At 43.1% G+C, this 20,653-nt stretch overlaps 1 protein-coding gene across 6 annotated transcripts in view; it reads left to right on the forward strand.

Moving 5' to 3' along the window:
- Positions 1-20,653, forward strand: part of LOC311053443 (uncharacterized protein) — a 105,434-nt gene that overhangs the window by 51,364 nt on the left and 33,417 nt on the right. For 3 of the 6 annotated variants that reach the window (XM_084068970.1, XM_084068975.1, XM_084068973.1), the window contains exon 1: positions 5,747-6,340. The gene's annotated coding sequence lies outside the window, so the exon portion shown is untranslated. Of the gene's footprint in view, positions 1-4,140; positions 4,453-4,978; positions 5,045-5,746; positions 6,341-8,024; positions 8,086-20,653 lie in introns of those variants that run through there. The other 3 variants (XM_084068971.1, XM_084068972.1, XM_084068974.1) reach the window with 3 other exon arrangements.

Genomic DNA, 20,653 nt, shown 5'->3' on the forward strand with positions numbered 1-20,653 from the left:
TGAATGCAGCATTTTATCATAGAAAAAAAACGATTATAATTCTTATCATTGTTAGTATTAGATGTAGTTTCTGGCTACTCTACCCACCTATGGTTGTAAATGTTATTTATTGACTGATCATCAGCAATATGAAATGAACATTAAAACGTAATAAAACCAATTTGACAGTGAAATCCATGAATTTATCCATTTGCAACTCTGAGTGTACAAATGTAACCAAATATTTAAATGAACACTCAGGATTTTACATTTGACTGTCAAACTATTGTTATGATACTGTCTGTGTAAGTGTGTGTATTTATGACTCCACAATTCACTGTATCGTCATCTAATAACAAGGCCATTATAGAATGCACACAGTGCCCCCCACTGGCCATGGAAGCAAATGCATTTAGTTAAACAGTAGCTGTGTTTTATTTGGTTGTGATGAAGCTTGTTTGATTTATAGATTTTTCAAGACAAAAATGTATTTTCTGAATTATAGAGCCATATGAGAACATTAAAGTGGAATTGTTATGTTTTTTTGCATAACTTAGTTCATGCATTAAGCCCGGCCCCTATGGTGTTGAGGTTCAGTGACACAGTCGTAGTAGTTCTCAACCTTTTCAGGCCATGACCCCCCCTTCCACCCCCCAAAATAATATTTTAACTGGGGACACCCCACCCTGACAAGCACTTGGAATTGTAGGAATTGAGGCATTATTTTATTTGACTCGGTTCCACAGATAAACAGGGGCTGTGAGCTTGTGGATCGGCTATTTTCACTGTGACTTCACTGTTATCTGGGGACCCCCCTTAAACCCCCCTGGGGTTTCCGAGTTCCGACCCACAGGTTGTGAACCGCTAGTCTACTATGGCACAGATACAACTGTGTGTACCTTTAGCTTGCATTATACTGCCACCTAGTGGCCTAACTAGATTAATGTTTGTTTCCAGCTGTGTAAAGTAGTGAAGAGTGAAAACAAATCAGCTCCACATCAACTATTAAGCTCCGTTCCGTCAGCAGAAATTGGACTTCCGGTTTTCGAGCTAGCAGAAATAAGGGTTCCGGTTGCCTTCAAAATATGAGCGTGAATTTGTTATGTTTTTTAAAAGACACAAATCTAATTTAAAAATACATTTATGATGTATGCCTTTTAAATGGCTCATACTAAAACACTTCTAAGTGGCAAGTTTAAAAAAGAAAGACACAATTGTATTTAAAAAATACATTTATGATGTACATTATGTCTTTTTAAATGGCTTATACTAGATCACTTCTAAGTGCCAGGTTGTTCCAGTTTGAAATTGGCTATTGACCCCCATTAAATGTGCACTTAGCACTGTTTTGCACTTTAACTGGATATTGATTTGTGTGTGTTACATATATGTATTGTTTTTGTATTGTTTGTCCATTGTTGTAATAATGATGACTCTAGGCCAGGTCACTCTTGGAAAATGATGATGATATAATATTGTTTATTGCAGAAGCAAATAAACAATGATAAAAGAGACCACAAAATATGCTACAAATAATAATAGTAGATAGTGCAAGCGAGATAAAAAAAAAAAGAGAAGAATTTGGGGTTTATAAAGTTGATCTCACGTATTTAAAAACTAAAATACAATACAAATACAAAAGTAATCAGAAAAAAAATATTACAAATTTATATTATTTAACAACATATATACAACATGGAAACACAGCATAAAAAAAGATAGAGAAATATTAGTACATTTTTAGTGTGTGTGTGTGTGTGTGTGTGTGTGTGTGTGTGTGTCCAGTGAGGTCAGGGGTCAGAAAACAGCCATTTTTAGTGCATAGACTTCACAAATTGGGCGCTGGACACGAGACAGCTATTTGTGGCAGCACTTGTGACATACGCACGCGTTCAGGGAGACCCCCTCTACAACGCCACACTCTCCGCTAAGCCAGACAGGTGTATTTGGAAAAGTGGCGGGCCGTCCAGTGAGGTCAGGGGGCAGAAAACAGCCATTTTTAGTGCATAGACTTCACAAATTGGGCGCTGGACACGAGACAGCTATTTGTGGCGGCACTTGTGACATACGCACGCGTTCAGGGAGACCCCCTCTACAACGCCACACTCTCCGCTAAGCCAGACAGGTGTATTTGGAAAAGTGGCGGGCCGTCCAGTGAGGTCAGGGGGCAGAAAACAGCCATTTTTAGTGCATAGACTTCACAAATTGGGCGCTGGACACGAGACAGCTATTTGTGGCGGCACTTGTGACATACGCACGCGTTCAGGGAGACCCCCTCTACAACGCCACACTCTCCGCTAAGCCAGACAGGTGTATTTGGAAAAATGGCGGGCCGTCCAGTGAGGTCAGGGGTCAGAAAACAGCCATTTTTAGTGCATAGACTTCACAAATTGGGCACTGGACACGAGACAGCTATTTGTGGCGGCACTTGTGACATACGCACGCGTTCAGGGAGACCCCCTCTACAACGCCACACTCTCCGCTAAGCCAGACAGGTGTATTTGGAAAAATGGCGGGCCGTCCAGTGAGGTCAGGGGTCAGAAAACAGCCATTTTTAGTGCATAGACTTCACAAATTGGGCGCTGGACACGAGACAGCTATTTGTGGCGGCACTTGTGACATACGCACGCGTTCAGGGAGACCCCCTCTACAACGCCACACTCTCCGCTAAGCCAGACAGGTGTATTTGGATATTTTATTCACCTTAAATGTTTGTTTTAGTGTAGTTTTAGTCGACTAAATATAATACGATTTTAGTCGACTAAATCTACAGTTGATTTTGTCGTCAAAAATGTATTTTGGCAGGCCTTGATGGCGTCGTAATGCTACATTTTACACTTGGTTGCATGCTGAAATTAGCCAATCTACTGCTGTGACTTCACCTATCAAATTAAATAAAATACCTTTTAAAAAGTTCTATTGATGTCACCTCCTTATGACTCCATAATAAATCAAACCTACTCATTGGCTTTTTGGAAGAGGATGCAAGTCCCAGGAAGTGCCACAGAATATCATCAGGAAGTTTTAAAGCATCTTCTGTGTATACAGTACTGTTGCGTTGACCAGTTATTGATAGATATGTGTGGATACTCCCACAAAACAGACATGGCTATGGACAAGCCTTGCTTCTATTTCAGTTTCCCAGTTTGACATCAGTATAAAATTTCAATACCATTATAAGGCACACACCAACATCTCGTTTTGTGTCTCTCTCCGTTCCTGAGATATGACTGATGTAACATTGACTGTGGGGGTCTCCCTGAACGCGTGCGTATGTCACAAGTGCCGCCACAAATACCTGTCTCGTGTCCAGCGCCCAATTTGTGAAGTCTATGCACTAAAAATGGCTGTTTTCTGACCCCTGACCTCACTGGACGGCCCGCCACTTTTCCAAATACACCTGTCTGGCTTAGCGGAGAGTGTGGCGTTGTAGAGGGGGTCTCCCTGAACGCGTGCGTATGTCACAAGTGCCGCCACAAATTCCTGTCTCGTGTCCAGCGCCCAATTTGTGAAGTCTGTGCACTAAAAATGGCTGTTTTCTGACCCCTGACCTCACTGGACGGCCCGCCATTTTTCCAAATACACCTGTCTGGCTTAGCGGAGAGTGTGGCGTTGTAGAGGGGGTCTCCCTGAACGCGTGCGTATGTCACAAGTGCCGCCACAAATTCCTGTCTCGTGTCCAGCGCCCAATTTGTGAAGTCTATGCACTAAAAATGGCTGTTTTCTGACCCCTGACCTCACTGGACGGCCCGCCACTTTTCCAAATACACCTGTCTGGCTTAGCGGAGAGTGTGGCGTTGTAGAGGGGGTCTCCCTGAACGCGTGCGTATGTCACAAGTGCCGCCACAAATTCCTGTCTCGTGTCCAGCGCCCAATTTGTGAAGTCTATGCACTCCAGTGAACAGCATTTATCCATTTAGATACATTTTTTATGTTATTAAAACAGTTAAACACGTTTTTTATTACAAATATACATAATATGTGTTTTCTAGCTTCGTTTAAATGCTTAATTTATAGTTTTAATGTGCAAATGAACCGTTTTTCAATGGTTTTCAATGGTTTCTTTTTACTCTAGAGGGTACTCTTATTCTGAAGAGATCGTCAACCGGAAGTCTTATTTCTGCTCCGTTATTTCTGCTGACGGAACACAGCTTAAGAAAAGCCACCGTGTTGTCGTTGCTGTTTGGAGCTCATCGTGTCACCAGTTGTCCAGAATGTCCCAACAGGACGGATACTCAGACTCTCCCAGCTTCAAGCGACCGGCGGACATCATGCGGATGAGGAGGAAAAGAGGCCGGAGTGAAGCCTCCAGCAGCCCCGCGCAGAGAGCCTCTTCCCCGGGCTGCGTGCGGCTCTTCTCCCCGTGGCCGCTCCTCCTGTCCGTCCACAACCTGGACCCCCTGGAACCACCTCAAGGACCCCCGAACCTCCTCAAGGACCCCATGAGAACCACTGGGTTTCACATCATTACAGGTATTTAGATTACTACACACAGTAACTCGTACAGTGACAACACAAGTTATTCTCCATCAGAAGTCAGACTGTTCAGAGAAAAGGCTGTAAGAGATTCAAAGGTTATAATAGTCAGTCACTATTTACTCATTAATGTGTAGTTAGTGAAATGCGCCAGGTCGTGTAGCGTGCAGGTTAAAGGGCGAAGGGCTTGCTTGTTTTGGGCTTGTTTTCATAGACGTGGTTGCTTGTTTCTTTCGCAAAACCTGGCAACACTGCACACTCATCCTCAGTGTTGCCATGTCTGCTTATTATAAGCGACTTTGGGCTAGTTCTTCTTCAAAGTCTCTGGTAAAGAAAATGTAGACATAAAATGTGTCTATTTCCCATAAAACCATTTTGTTAATAAGCGTTACTGTCATGTATTAACCCTTTATCTCCTGTCTGAGAGAGGCAAAGTCAGATGTAATGTCAGTGTTGTGTAGAAGAGGACTCTTACTTTTAATGAACCATCAAACAACTTTATCATTTCTCCCTCCTGCTTTAGAAGCCTCTGTCCTTCTCTGAGGATGACTCCCTGTTTGATGAAGAGATGAAGGCTCCACTGCTGCAGGTGGGTTTCTCTGCATCCTAACTTATGCATTTACATATAAATATGCATCTCGAGTGTATTTAATAGATATCTCGCGTTCATTCCTTGACACACAGGCTGCCGCAGGACGCAAAAAGGACACTAGTGCGCATGCTCATAACTCTATGGTGTCCCCAAAAATGTCTCAATAATTCTACTTCCGGCAGGCTTCCGGGTGCTTCAAAGCGCCAGTGAGCACTTTTATTGAAATGATAGCTGGGGGCGGGGCAATCCGCCCTCTAGTTATATAGAGCGTCGCAGTTCCCGCCCACTTCCAGTTGCCGGAAGTAAATACTCAATGCATTTTTCCCATTGACTTTTCTGAAAATATTTATATAAATTAATTTAAGCCTAGAATCAAGCTATCCAGGATTCTGGTGAATCATGACCATAAAACGTTTGATTCTGTGAAAAAACTTTTTTGAAAACGGCAAAACAAAGGGTATTTATTAAACATAGTATATCATATCATTAAATATAACATTTAAAAAATCACAGAAAAAAAGGTTTTATGGTCATGATTCACCAGAATCCTGGATGGCTTGATTCTAGGCTTAAATTCATTGATATAAATATTTTTGGAAAAGTCAATGGGAAAAATGCATTGAGTATTTACTTCCGGCACCCGGATTCTGCGCAACTGCGATGCTCTATTATACCTCTGAGTAACCCGGGGTGATCGGGCCTTCGCTGCCCGGGCACCTACACTGTGGAACGCACTGCCGGTGCAGCTGAGGTTAGCACCATCCGTGCCTCTGTTTAAATCACTACTGAAAACCTACCTCTACACTAAGTGTTTTATATGACTGTACACACTCTAATGTTGTTATGTGTGTAGTCAAACTGTTTTTCTATTTTTTTGCTTTGTTGTTGTTGTTTTTAACCTTGCTCTGTTCAGCACTGTGTAACTTTTATTTGGAAAGGTGCTATACAAAAATAAATTCATTATCATTATCATTATCATTACACCACCCTGCCCCACAGCATACAGGTACTGCTACCTCACTGCTGCTCAACCCGCAGGTCAGGACCCCCAAAGTGGGTCACGTGGCATTAACACGTAACACACCCTCACACTGTCTTATCTCTGTATCCCAGGACCCCAGGTCGTGTTGGGAGCTGCGCTGTTCCTTCCAGCAGAGCCTGGTGTACTGGCAGCATCCCTCCCTGTCCTGGCTCTCACTGTTCCACCACGATCAACCCAGAGAGGAGCTTCGCCGGGAAGAGCGCCCCCTGGGCACAGGATGCAGCGCTGCAGCAGAATCTGATGAGTGAATGGTGAGATCCATACTTTTCCCACATTGCTCCCACATTGCTACGAAATGACATCACACCACTACTGGCTGTAGAAAGTCGTTGCCAGCAGCTACCTCTGTGGCTTGGGTTCCTCTGACACTCAGGGACACGGGTAGATGGTTTAAACACATGTTGTAGAGCAGTGGTAACCAACCGCTTGACCGCGATCGACACGATGATCTTCAGCGCTGAGGAAGGCTCATGCTGAAACACATCCGTCTGTAGCTACCGTGCCACTGCCAGAAAATAAACGTCAAGTACTTGAAGTGACTGCTGGTGATCGTTTGATTTAGTCTAAATCTCTTTGAACCGTGCACCCGGTGTTTGTGGAGAGTGCTCGCATTTCTTCTGCAGTTACCTCAGTATAGGGTCAACACATGTTCTGACAAGGTCATGGACAAAGAACACCTCTAATAGAGGAAGGCTTTGTTATTTAAAAAGCCCCTGTAATGGTTTTACTGTTATCAGCTGTTTAATGTTTTCCTGTATCAATCCTATAGTGCTCGATTCCAGAGCCACCATGGGTCATTTGTCACAAATGAGTGCATTTTGAGTTCAACATGGTAACATAAGCTCTTCTTGAAACAGCTTTTGGCTAAAAGTCACATGTGATGATCATCATCCAGAGAGACGGTCACGCTGTGATTGGTTGGTTACTGTATTGGATTTGTGATGTGATTTGTGGAGGACAGGTAGCCTGGTAAACCCTCCCTCCGGAAATCTCATTTCCATTTGATTTCAGAAGTGAGTCTGGCCTGATTCGCCTTTCTGCAATATTGGCTCTGCACGCCAAAGGGACGAGCCTATCAGCGTCGTCGCTCATCGTTCTGTGATTGACAGCGACAGTTGGCCAATCAGGTGGCGAGTTCGAGTGAGCCCGAATGAAGCCGAGTGCAGCCTGACTGCAGCGACAAAAGACGAACGGCAGCCATTGTTTTTTTGTGCGAGTGCCGTCACTTCTTATTTTCGGTTTTAAAAAACTTCGTTTTTGAGGCACGGAATTTACTTTTAAGATATCGTTTGGATAGAATTTAGTTGTTTAACTTCATATATGTGGTCAATTAATCATGACAGAGCCTATTTAAAAATATAAATTCAGAGAACCGGGAGGGGCGGGCTGTGACACGCATGTATCCCAATAAGGCAACCTATTTTGGGCATGGCGATCTCAAAAGTCCCGTTGCGTCATATTAGTGACGGAGGTGGTAAAACTCCACTGCAATTGGCTGAAGGGGAAAAACGATCATTGGCTGAAGAGGTTGTCAGTCAACGGTATTACTCCCGCCCAACTCCAGCCCACAGCCAATATTGCAGAAAGGCGGATCAGGCCAGACTCACTTCTGAAATCAAATGGAAATGAGATTTCCGGAGGGAGGGTTTACCAGGCTAGAGGACAGGAATCTTCCACCTCAAAATTATTCTCAAAAATGTTGCTTTACAAATCAAATTCTCCTTGGGGGACAGAAAAATAGAAATAAAATCATCTTTGTGAGAATCAAGGAAATCCATCTGGTTGCCACGTTGACATGAATTTGCAACTATTGTAGTGATGTATGATTTACCTGGAAATTTGTGTCCCAGTGTAAAACAAGTAGACAACCAACTGTCTGTCTGTCTGTCTGTCTGTCTGTCTGTCTGTCTGTCTGTATGTCTGCAGGTCAGTCTGTCTTCTCTGTCTTCTGTTGAAATCTAGAATGTGTCCATACTTCTACCTCTGTTCCTATCAGGTAAGACATTGAATAATTGGTTCCGGTAATAAAAAGAAGACCTATCTTTTTATTTTCATTGCATTATCTAAAAAGCACAGAGTACGTTTCTGACTGGGCTGTGTGGGCTGTTATTATGAGACTGTCAGGTGTTGACAGGCTTATAAACCTACCTGTGACTGTGTACATCTGGACTAGACCTGAATGCTGCAGTATAGTATGTATTGCAGCAGGCTTTTCTTTATTTTTCACCTAATAGTTGATTTATTCAGTGCATAATCTCTCACACAAACTACAAACCTCTGCATGAACTCATTTGCCTTGAATAGTTAATAGATTTTAAGTTCATAGATTTAAACATTTTTGCAGACCCACCGAGCTTGTAGATCGTCTATTTTCAAATGGCCGGAATGTATATAGGGCTGAAGTGGTTAATGCATGTTTTCCTAATAATAATCTAAATCTGCAAAGTAACTAGTAACAGTAAAGACTACTCTTCTGAAGAAATTGCTTTATTATTGGGAGTTTGTAGGCTATCTGTCTAGCCTTTGCAAAGACACGCAAGTGTGAGGACAGAATAGTAAGAAGACATCCACACGGCGGGCAGACAAACAGGAGCTGTCTACAGATGGATACTCTGCATTTCCCACAGAAATCATACAGGGTCAGAGGGAGATTGAGGTGTTAAAACCACTGCTCCCGTCGCAGGCTGTCTGCTAAATGACTGTAATGTAATGTAATGTAATGTACACGACAACAGACAGAGAGAGTTTTGCTATAGAAAATGGCAGATCTACAAGCTCTTTGTGCCTTGATGGCGTCGTAATGCCTGATTTTACACTTGGTTGCAAGCTGAAAATAGCAGATCTACAAGCTCACAACGCGTCGCAGCACGACACGTTGTGAGCTTGTAGATCTGCTATTTTTAGAGCGCAACACCCGAGCGCAACCAAACATAAAATGACTTGTTTTTTAGTTCTACTGGATCTCTTCTCCACTATAGTCCCTCGTTAACATTTGTACCCTAGGTGGGGTTTGGTGAAAGGGCCTTTCTGTGTGGAGTTTCAGACTTACTGGGTTAAAAAGTTTGCGAACCACTGTGTTACACGGCAAAAACCTCAGTTCATTTGTCCCTTTAGTAACCATACAAATGTATCCGTTTGGTTACATGTGCTCTGTCTCACCGGTAAATCAGCAGACACAGTGAGAGGAAGAAGAAGTAAGTATTTTGGAAGGAGAGGAAAGAGAAAATGAGAGTAAAGGGGAAGAGTCAACAACAAAGACAGCTGTTCTATCACTCCCTGCTCTGCTCTGCTCTAATGACATCCTACTGTGTGTGTGTGTGTGTGTGTGTGTGTGTGTGTGTGTGTGTGTGTGTGTGTGTGTGTGTGTGTGTGTGTGTGTGTGTGTGTGTGTGTGTGTGTGTGTGTGTGTGTGTGTGTGTGTGCACGTGTAGCCCCTAGGGTACGGAGCAGCGCTATCACACCACACTCGTCTATTAATAATTAAACTTTAATGGTGGATGGCCTGAGAGCTTTTTGCACACGAGCATCCAGAGACTGCTGTACACCACGGCAAGACACACACACACACACACACACACACACACACACACACACACAGATGGAGAGAGGGGGGCCCGGGGGATACAGAGAGAAGGGGTGTGAGAGAGAGAGAGAGAAAGAAGAGAAAGACTCGTGTGAGTCGAGGTACAGTATATCACCACTCGGATAGCTGTGTGTGTGTGTGTGTGCGTGTGTGCAGGGGCGCTGCCTGATCAGCATTTTAATGTCACCAAGTGGAGAGGGAGAATGCCCTTATACACACTTTATAGCTCTGATTTAACTACACCCTATTTTCTTTTTCCTTTTTACCCGTGTACACACACACACACACACACACACACACACACACACACACACACACACACACACACACACACACACACACACACACACACACACACACTGACACACACACACTGACACACACAACAAGATGCGTGTGTGTGTTCTTGGAAACACCCACAGATGTTGAATGCAGATTCTCAGGGTGGTTTTCTGCACACCTCCACAGACGAGGTGCAGGGGGACTAAACAGGGCTGTTAACCCATTCAATCCAGGAATGCATCCGTGTAATTTTAAGATTTGTTTGGCTATTCAAAAATAGCAGATCTCTGGACAAATGCATATCATTTTGGGGGTCCTTGACATGAAAAATGTTTGAGAACCACTGATATATAGCAACATAAGTAAAAAAAAAAAAAAAGGATTTAGAAGACACTAGACCATACCCGGTCGGCGCAGCGCATCTGTGGGGGGATATGCGCACATGATCTGGCAACCCGGGAGGCAGTTTGTCCCATAGCTGGGCAGCCGCAGCTATGGGATGACATTCTTTGACACAAAAACGCTAATAAGAAGCTGGGATTTGATTAAATTGAAAAACGGGCTTCACAGTTGTGTTCAGATGGTAATGGTCAATGGCTGTGTGCAAAATCAGAGCAATTGGTCCAGCCAGTGAGGAGAACCGGGTATCTTCACTCACGTACCACTACACTCACGTACCACTACAGAGGTTACTAGAATTATAGTAGAATTATAGTAGGATAGTAGGATTTGTAGAAACACACACACACACACACACACACACACACACACACACACACACACACACACACACACACACACACACACACACACACACACACACACACAGTCACACCGCAGTAACTGCCTTTCTGCTGAGGACAGACTTTTCTTTTTTCTTACTCTTTTTCATCAACCACTCCCCATCTCAAATGCATCCTCTTATCCTTAATGTTCTTTTAGCATGCACGCACACGCGTGCTTGCTTGCTTCGTGGCTTCATGGGATGTGTAATTGATAGAAAATAAGTATTTTTTGGGGTCCTTTTAAAGGATGTGAATCACACTGGTTAGTTTCATCTGAAATGTTTGAGTTTTAGTGTAGTTTTAGTCGACTAAATATAAGATTTTAGTTGACTAAAACTACAGTTGATTTTGTGGACAAAAATGTATTTTGGCAGGCCTTGATGGCGTCGTAATGGCTGATTATAGCCGATCTACAAGCTCACAATGCGTCACAGCACAGCGGCGCGTTGTGAGCTTGTAGATCAACCATTCAGAGCTCAACCATTCATAAAATGACTTGTCTTTTAGTTCTACTGGATCTCTTCTCCACTAGTCCCTCACTAACATGTTAGTCTAGTTTGTATTTGTTGACGAAATTGTCAATATATTTACTTTTTAGTTTTAGTCATCATAACTTAGCTTTTATTTAGTTTTTATTTAGTTTTTGTCGTCATAGTCGAGGAAATGAACACTGGTTGGGTCCCACAGCACATATTTGTTGGCTGGCAGCTCTTGGATGTCTTTGACAGTGTCCTTCTATAGTCTCATTCTCCTGGCTGCTATAGTCTCATTCTCCTGGCTGTTATAGTCTCATTCTCCTGGCTGTTATAGTCTCATTCTCCTGGCTGTTATAGTCTCATTCTCCTGTCTGTTATAGTCTCATTCTCCTGGCTGTTATAGTCTCATTCTCCTGGCTGTTATAGTCTCATTCTCCTGGCTGTTATAGTCTCATTCTCCTGTCTGTTATAGTCTCATTCTCCTGTCTGTTATAGTCTCATTCTCCTGGCTGTTATAGTCTCATTCTCCTGGCTGTTATAGTCTCATTCTCCTGGCTGTTATAGTCTCATTCTCCTGGCTGTTATAGTCTCATTCTCCTGGCTGTTATTTTCTCGCTCATCCTTGGTATACTCTTGACACTAACTAACTAACACCAACTCCAGGGGAACTGGGAACCTTCCGGTTTCCCAGACGACCGCTCTACCTCCCATATGAAAGGTCATGTCTCACCTAGACAGGATCTGACACCAAGTTTGACCTGATGGTCAAGATTCAATTTATCCCCTGAGCAAGCAGGCAGGCTCTATTAGCTCAATGGTAAAACACATTATAAATGGGTGCATACTGTATGGATACATGGGTTCATACTGAGTCCAACCTACAGAAGCAAAGGGAAAGGAATCAGAACCTGATAAAGTAGTTATTTTGCATATAAATTGCAGTGTTTGGTGGAGCAACTGAAGATAGATTTAGCCAGCCTAGACATGAAAAACCTGTGTGTGTGTGTGTGTGTGTGTGTGTGTGTGTGTGTGTGTGTGTGTGTGTGTGTGTGTGTGTGTGTGTGTGTGTGTGTGTGTGTGTGTGTGTGTGTGTGTGTGTGTGTGTGTGTGTGTGTGTGTGTGTGTGTGTGTGTGTGTGTGTGTGTGTGTGTGTGTGTGTGTGTGTGTGTGTGGGGGTGGGTGTATCCGTGCATGTTCACATTATGCATGTGTGTGTGTGGGGCCATTAAAAAAGTGCAAGCTAAGCGTTGTTTAGATGCCCACGGCCTTGATGGATGTTGTAGTTTTACTACTCCTGTGTGACAGGGAATTGTAGTCCTTTGTGTTAGTGTTTGTTCCTCTGCTCTTACAGAGCAGAGAAGGAAGGGACGTACAGTAGCTATTATTTACACATCATGATCCATATCACTCCTAAATCAGCCTGCCAGCCAGCAAAACAGTCAGTTAGTCCAGTGGTTCCCAAACTGGGGGTCAGGACCCCCATGGGGGTCCCCAACATTTTTGGCTGCTTAGGGTTAGATAAACACTCGATAATCTTTTTCCCAAAGTTGTATTTGCTCCTCTAATAAAGGAAATAGTTCTAGATTGAGTCTACTGTCTTCAGCAGCAGTCAGTCAGTCAGTCAGTCAGTTAAGCCAAATAAAACTAAAAAAACATAATAGAATGCACATAAACCCATTAAGACCTGAAGCCGATTCTCCTGAATCTCAACAGTTTTCTGAAAAACATATGTTTCTATATCAGTGGTACTCAATCTTTTTCATGTCAAGGACCACCCAAAATGATATGTATTTGGCCGCGGACCCCCATCAAAATATTTTGTTCCAGGGACTCCCAGAAGCAACGATTTGAATTAAAAATGTTCGCTTTAAAAATATATATGTTCAAAGATTTGCACACATTTTCACGATTTTTCAAAAATAGCAGATCTACAAGCTCATAGCGCGGCACTCGGTGCCGCGCTATGAGCTTGTAGATCTGCTATTTTTGGTGTAAAATAATGCTTTTTAGCTCAAATCTAAAAATGAAACGGGTTAAACAGTACTTTCTGCCCTAAATCCTCCAAAATTAGATTATTGTGATTAGTTTAGCTTGCAAGCGGCTATAAATTATGACTGTGTCATTTTTGTTTTCTTGTTTAGTTTTGGACATACATGGTTTCCACCAGACAGAGATGATTTGCACATTAAAATGGATTCTAGGCTTTTTGGATTACGGCATGGTCAATCAATGACGAGGTGTAAATTGTGAGGCATGCAGATTGCACGCCGTGCCGTCACACTGATGGTCTGTCATTGGCTGTGTGCACAGAGCCTCTCTAGGCAGCGCTCTGTGGCAGAGTGTAACACCTGTGTGTTTAACCAGAGTGTAACACCTGTGTGTTTAACCAGAGTGTAACACCTGTGTGTTTAACCAGAGTGTAACACCTGTGTGTTTAACCAGAGTGTAACAACCTGTGTGTTTAACCAGAGTGTAACAACCTGTGTGTTTAACCAGAGTGTAACACCTGTGTGTTTAACCAACTGGGCCAACGTAGGTGGGCCGCCTCCGGAAGCAGGTTGGAGTCTTGATAAATATAATTTAGTCTGTTATTTTTATCATTTGTATGTTTGGAGTGTTATTAAAGAACTAGTCCATAACCGGTCGACGCGTCCGTGGGGGGATATGCGCACATGATGTGGCAACCCGGGAGGCAGTTCGCCCCATAGCTGGGCAGCCCCGTAACCATGGCGACAGTTGTTTTACACAAAAACGCTTATACACAGCTGAGATTTGGTGATATCGAAACGTGCACGTGGTAATGGTCAATGGCTGTGTGCAATTTCGGATCAATTGCTCCAGCCGCTGAGGAGAACCGGGCAGAGCAATTTTGGCCTCACCAACCATGACAGAGGATTGTCTCGTCATTAAAGATACAGTTCATATAGTTCATTATCTTATTTGAGTTTTCCATAGCAGTAACCTTGCATGTGTCAGCATGACCTTAAACTGAAACTCTGTTTATCAACTTAATAAAAGATGATATCTTATTGTTGTGACCCTGTGCTGGCCAGGTGCCAGGGACCAGATGAATCTGCCAGTGCAAAAAAACAACGCCCAGAAGCAAAGCTAATCTACAAGCTCATAGCGCAGCACTCAGTGCTGCGCTATAAGTTTGTAGATCTGCTATTTTTGAATAGCCAAAGAAATCTAAAATGACAGAGATGTGTTCCCGGGTTGAATGTGTTAATATCCGGTAATGTCTGCACAAACATCAGCAGTTTTTAGCTGTAGTGCCTGAGGATAAACCAGAAGGTTTAAACATACAGTATGGTTCAATGAATACCCTCAGTGTGTTCCTCTGTCTGTTGCACCATGTTTAAAACCTAATGCAATATTTGGGAGACTTGTACTGTTGTTTGGCTTGTGAGAAACAATGGATGCGTGCGTGCGTGCGTGCGTGCGTGCGTGCGTGTGTGTGTGTGTGTGTGTGTGTGTGTCCGCGTGTGCGGGCAGCAGCAGGCAATCATGGGGATTTATCAGAGAATCAATCACCTGCTTATTGATTGGTGCTGCAGGGCACACACACACACACACACACACACACACACACACACACACACACACACACACACACACACACACACACACACACACACACACACACACACACACACACACACACACACACACACACACACACACACTGAGACGAGTAGTTGTATGCACAAGCACCCTGCCACCCACACACATGCACGGATGCACGCACATGTGTGTTTGGGGCAGGTTGACATGCATGAGTTGGATCTGTGTGTAACATGTAGTCTCTGTTTTTATGGATGCGCGTATATTATGTGTGTATGTGTGCGCGCGTGTGTACAGTATGTGTGTACGCGCGTGTGTGTGTGTGTGCGCGCGTTTGTCTCAGCTGTGCTCATCTCTCTTCATTAAGTTTCTCATCCATCTATTGTATAATGCAGCACCATGGGGGTGTGGGGTGATTTGAGCGTGTGTGCATCCCAGCATGCACCACACTGCCACCACACTGATAACATGTCACTATATACCTCCATCACACACACTGCCACCACACTGATAACATGTCACTATATACCTCTATCACACACACTGCCACCACACTGACAACATGTCACTACCTCCATTGGTGGCCTTTTTCATCAGATTTAAAAAATAAAAATAAAGTGCAGTATAGTGTTGATTTCAACAACAAATTTAGATTTTGTTTTAGTCATAGTCCTTTGAATAAAATTCCATTTAGTTTTAGACATATTTTAGTCTGAAATGTTTTAGTTTTAGTGTAGTTTCAGTCGACTAAATATCATAAGATTATAGTCGACTAAAATGTATCTTGGCGGTGCCTTGATGGCGTCGTAATGACTGATTTTACACTTGGTTGCATGCTGAAAATAGACCATCTACAAGCTCTGTGAGCTTGTAGATCTGCTATTTTTAGAGCGCAACACCCGAGCTCAACCAAACATAACATGTCTTAGTTCTACTGGATCTCCACTAGTCCCTCACTAACATTTTAGCCTAGTTTGTATTTGCTGACGAAATTGTCAATTTATTTAGTCTAGTTTTAGTCATCGTAGCTTAGTTTTCATTTAGTTTATATTTAGTTTTCGGCAGTGAAAAAAGGTAGTCGACGGACATTTTTCATCATAGTTTTAGTCGACGAAATCAACACTGCAGTATCAGTATCATCATAGGAGAACAATCCTATATTAGAGTTGGCTAATGGGAGGGCGGACGGCCCACGACCACTCTGACTCAGACATCATAAACAAACCCGATACGCCATATAGGCAGGACCATGCACAGCCATGTCATATAACCACAAACTAACCCAATACTGTTGTCCAGAACCGCCGATCCGACCGATATATCCATACACTGTAGAGGCATATATGTATCTCCTGTTGTCCAGAACCACAGATCCAACCGAAATGCCCATATATGGGCATACCAAGCTGACTTATTTGTTTGCGCCTGATGCCATGACGACACATGGAGGTTAGACAACACATTCCATATTTGGGCGAAGCTGTATCAGGGATTCCTTTTATGGTTATGGCTGAGTCATGGTGAGTCAGAGGTCCGTAATATAGGATAAGTGAAATAGCCGATACTGTATATACGTTAGTATACACTACTGGGAGCTTGTAGATGAGCTATTTTCTGAAATGGTTCCAAGTATGGTTAAATATTATATTACATACATTATTAAATACATTACATAATAATATAAATGTGAGCGTGTAGATCGGCTATGTAGATTGCACATTTTATATGGGGTATATAAGACTTAAAGACAATGTCCCCCCTTCAGTCAGTAATGCATGGGCTAAACATGCTGGAACAAAAGTATGGTCCGACTTCTATACCTTGAGAAATTCTGTACAGAAGTTGAAGTTCCTTCTGCAAGGTAAAGTTAAGGCTGAGGTTTAAAACATGTAGCAGTCGGCTCTCCATTTTATATGATCCGTCTGGCCTTGGGCACCCAATGTTCCAGGACTGTCTAAATCATAATTTATGATCCAGAGTGGAGGGCTCAAAAGTGGGACATGGGAAAGGTTTCTGATGAAGGAAAAACTTTAGTAGAAACATGTACTGTATTATTTAATAGAATGGCCTTACTTTGAAGTCCGTGAAAAAGTGAAAAATCTAAAATGTTTTCAGACCACTATGTCAAGGAAAATTGGGAAGATATAAAATATAACAAGCTTTTATGTGACTCAAAAATACTTCACTAAATATAGTTTCACAAATATATGTGTCGCATCACGACACATTGTGAGCTTGTACATATTGCTATTTTTGAAAAATTCTAAACAGTTTGTTTTAATAATTTGATTACTTATTCATAATATAGATCTTCAAAATGTAACTAAAGCTGTCAAATAAATGTAGTCGAGTAAAATAGTAAAAAAAAAGCTGAGTAAAAAGTGAACTTTAGTACAGTACTTGAGTAAATGTACTTAGACTTCACCACCGGTCAGCTGATGCTGAATATCCAGCTTTCAGTTTATATTGCTGTTTGGCTGGGCGGCCATTAAACCACTTTCACTGTTGATGCCCCTGTTTTGAGCATGTTTTTATTATTGGACTTAAGTGACTTCCTGGAAGCAAATGCTCCATCACACAAAGTGTGATGCTCACTCACTCACTCATCGCTCACTCATCGCTCACTCACTCACTCACTCACTCACTCACTCACTCACTCACTCACTCGCCAAATTCCAATACCTTAATTTCTGCCCACTCGCTTACTCCACACTTTGTCCTCCAGTGTGACCAGGAAATCTTTCGCATCCCAAATGTTAATTTGGTTTTGGAGCAGCTGAGAGTGGGAAGAGGGGATCAGTAAGTGTTCACTTCAGCGAGTTTTTGGGAAGTGATGATGAATGACTATCTGTTTTGTTGTTGGACACTGGAACAGACCGTAGCCTCCTCTGGCTATGGGATGGAAATGATGCTGTCTGGGAGATGGGATCCAAAAGCTGTGCCTTTTGTTGCAGACATCAAAGGGACGATTTAGAGCCGACAAAACGTTTGATCTGTTGAATGTTAACGTGTGTGTGTGTGTGTGTGTGTGTGTGTGTGTGTGTGTGTGTGTGTGTGTGTGTGTGTGTGTGTGTGTGTGTGTGTGTGTGTGTATCAATGGTCTCAGAGTGAAAGTGTCCCACTTCATTAAACAGGAAGAGATACTGAAGTGCATTATATATCCGAGTAACAGTGATCAAAGCTACAGAAACACATTATCTAAAGGTTTGACTGATCTTTATTTACACAATCCTGTGGTTTGTTGTGCATGGGCATGGCTGTGGATGAATGCCTGTCATATAGTATATATGCCTGAGCATATTATAGAGAAATGCAGCGTCCAATATACACCATGACATCTGGAGGGCAGAGGAGGCTGAAATGTTTGTATATATTACAGTATTCAGACCAACCTCTTCCATTTCTCCAGAATCGCATCTAATCCTCACCTCCTCGCAGGTGGGACTAGAAAGTGTGGGTTAAGCTGAATTCCCCAAACTTTCACATTCGCTCACTCTCCTCGCGTCCTCCACTCGCTCCTAAGCCCCGCCCCGCAGCGAGGAGGAGAGGATTAAATGTGAGGACGGAGTGGTCGACCGTTTGGCCTCACAGTAGGATCGGAATGAACTCTAGCGTCATTTCAAAGCAACGGCAAATTGTCGCCAGTGTTTTCGGCATGGTTCCGGGTTTTAAGCAGTGTTTGTGTGGCCACATGTGGAGGAGGACCATGTCACATACGTCACAGGAGATGGGGAAAAAAAACCTGTACACGTGATGCGGAGTCTTCCGCGAGGAGACAAGAAACTCTGCCGAGCCTACACCTTCTGTACACTCGCTGAAAGCCGCTCCAAGCGCACTCGGAGAGCCCACTCGGCTCCTCCACTCGGCTCCTCCAAAAAGCTAATTACCAATCAGGACCAAACTATTTCCGGGTCAAGCTGGAGTGACCGAGTGTGAGTGAGCGAGTGGGTGAGATTTGGAGTATTGGAATTTAGCTTTAGAGTAGGCCTTTTGGAATTTGGCCACTCACTCACTCCCTCACTCTTTTTTTTTGGCAAGCTAGCCTACTGTAGGAGTGCAGGAGGAAAATGAGAAAGATGAATGTGAGAGAGAGGATCAGAGGGAGGGGAAGGGGATGTGGAGAGATCCTGTGCTTTTGTAAGCACTGTGCCACGAGCAATTTAATTAACTGCATTATACAGCAACACTTTCAGCGTTGTCAACGAGCGTATACGCACATGTGACTTTCTGTGCACGCTCGTGTGTGTGTGTGTGTGTGTGTGTGTGTGTGTGTGTGTGTGTGTGTGTGTGTGTGTGTGTGTGTGTGTGTGTGTGTGTGTGTGTGTGTGTGTGTGTGTGTGTGTGTGTGTGTGTGTGTGTGTGTGTGTGTGTGTGTGTGTGTGCGCGCGCATGTGTGTGTTTTGCAGTATTTGAAGCCGAACGTGAGCTGAGAACGGATGCTGTTGATTGATAGTGTTAGACAGTACATTTTATCAAAAGGACATAATTGCTCTCATAGAAGAGACATGCTTTACCTTTTGATGCATGCAGGAGACACTGGCACCGTGTCATACACACCATAAACATAGTATATTAAATGTGGGTGGATGATAGATGGATGGATTGTAGACGCGATGAGGTGATTTTTCCAAAGACATAGAGTATTGCTCTACCAATCTACCATGTGCTTCATACAGCACAGTGTTTACTCTACACCAATCTGGGTGCTCCACCTCCTTTTTTTGTGTATTAAACAGGAACTCGGTTTGGCTCCTCCTGTTTTTTTGTCCACTTCTCCCGGGTGCTTCTGTGTATATTACTACTAACTACACCACAACATGTTTAAGGCAGTGGTAAGCACTTGTGGAAACTACTACATACATTGCCTGCAATTACAGTAGTGTTCCTGATGACCACCTGTCTTTGGCTGTATTTCGTTTTCACCTCTCTTTTTCAATCCCCCCCCCCTTCACCAACACCAGAAAGCAGAGATATAATTAAGGCTCATCTTTGCTGCAATTAGGATGAAAAAGGCACAAACACTGCTCATTATAATGCTCACTATACTGTACATGGCACGCTGTCGTATGACAGTGTCACACAGCGAAAATAGCGGACATACGTACAAGCTCACAACGCGTCATGTTGCGCCCTGTTGTGAGCTTGTAGATCGGCTATTTTCAGTCACTGTCGCACGACGAAGTATCCTCTCTTCTCTGTCTAGCCAGACAAAGCATGTCTTTTGGGGTGCTGAGTGCAGCCAGTTAAGTCCAATTAGAAACAGAGCTGGCATAACTAATGAATGGACTCCTGTACCAAGTAGTACCAAGTACACTCATGCCAGAACAGTCAGAAGTCAGTCATTAACGCTGACACTCAGGTGGCGCAGTGTGGCTACATAACGACTAGAAGGGCTTTAAAGCTGCACCATGTAACTTTCCTCTTCTAGTACAGATTTTAACCTGGTTTCTTGTGAAAGTGCTGACATTTTTACCATTGAGTTAAAGCTGCACCATGTAACTTTCCTCTTCTAGCCCAGATTTTAACCTGGTTTCCTGCGAAAGTGCTGACATTTTTACCATTGAGTTAATTGAGTTTACCTACTGTACTTGCAGGGGATACATTTAATCCTGTCAGATCCTGTCATTAAAAATAAGTTACATAGTGAGGCTTTAATTACAGCAGTACAGCTAAGGTGTTTGCCAGAGCACAGCTCCAACTTCATTACAAGAAAGACGGAAAGAAAGAAAGAGAGAAAGACAGAAAATGGAAGATGAATAAAGCAGCAGATGTGTGTGGTCACAGAGAGATGGATTAACACACTATGGAGGGTGAAGTTGCTGGGCTGAGAATGTGGGATCATCTTATAGATGACACAGTGTTTCATTCATGTTT

The sequence above is a fragment of the Gymnoscopelus microlampas genome, assembly GCF_963454915.1.
Source record: "Gymnoscopelus microlampas genome assembly, chromosome: 10".
NCBI lineage: Eukaryota > Metazoa > Chordata > Actinopteri > Myctophiformes > Myctophidae > Gymnoscopelus > Gymnoscopelus microlampas.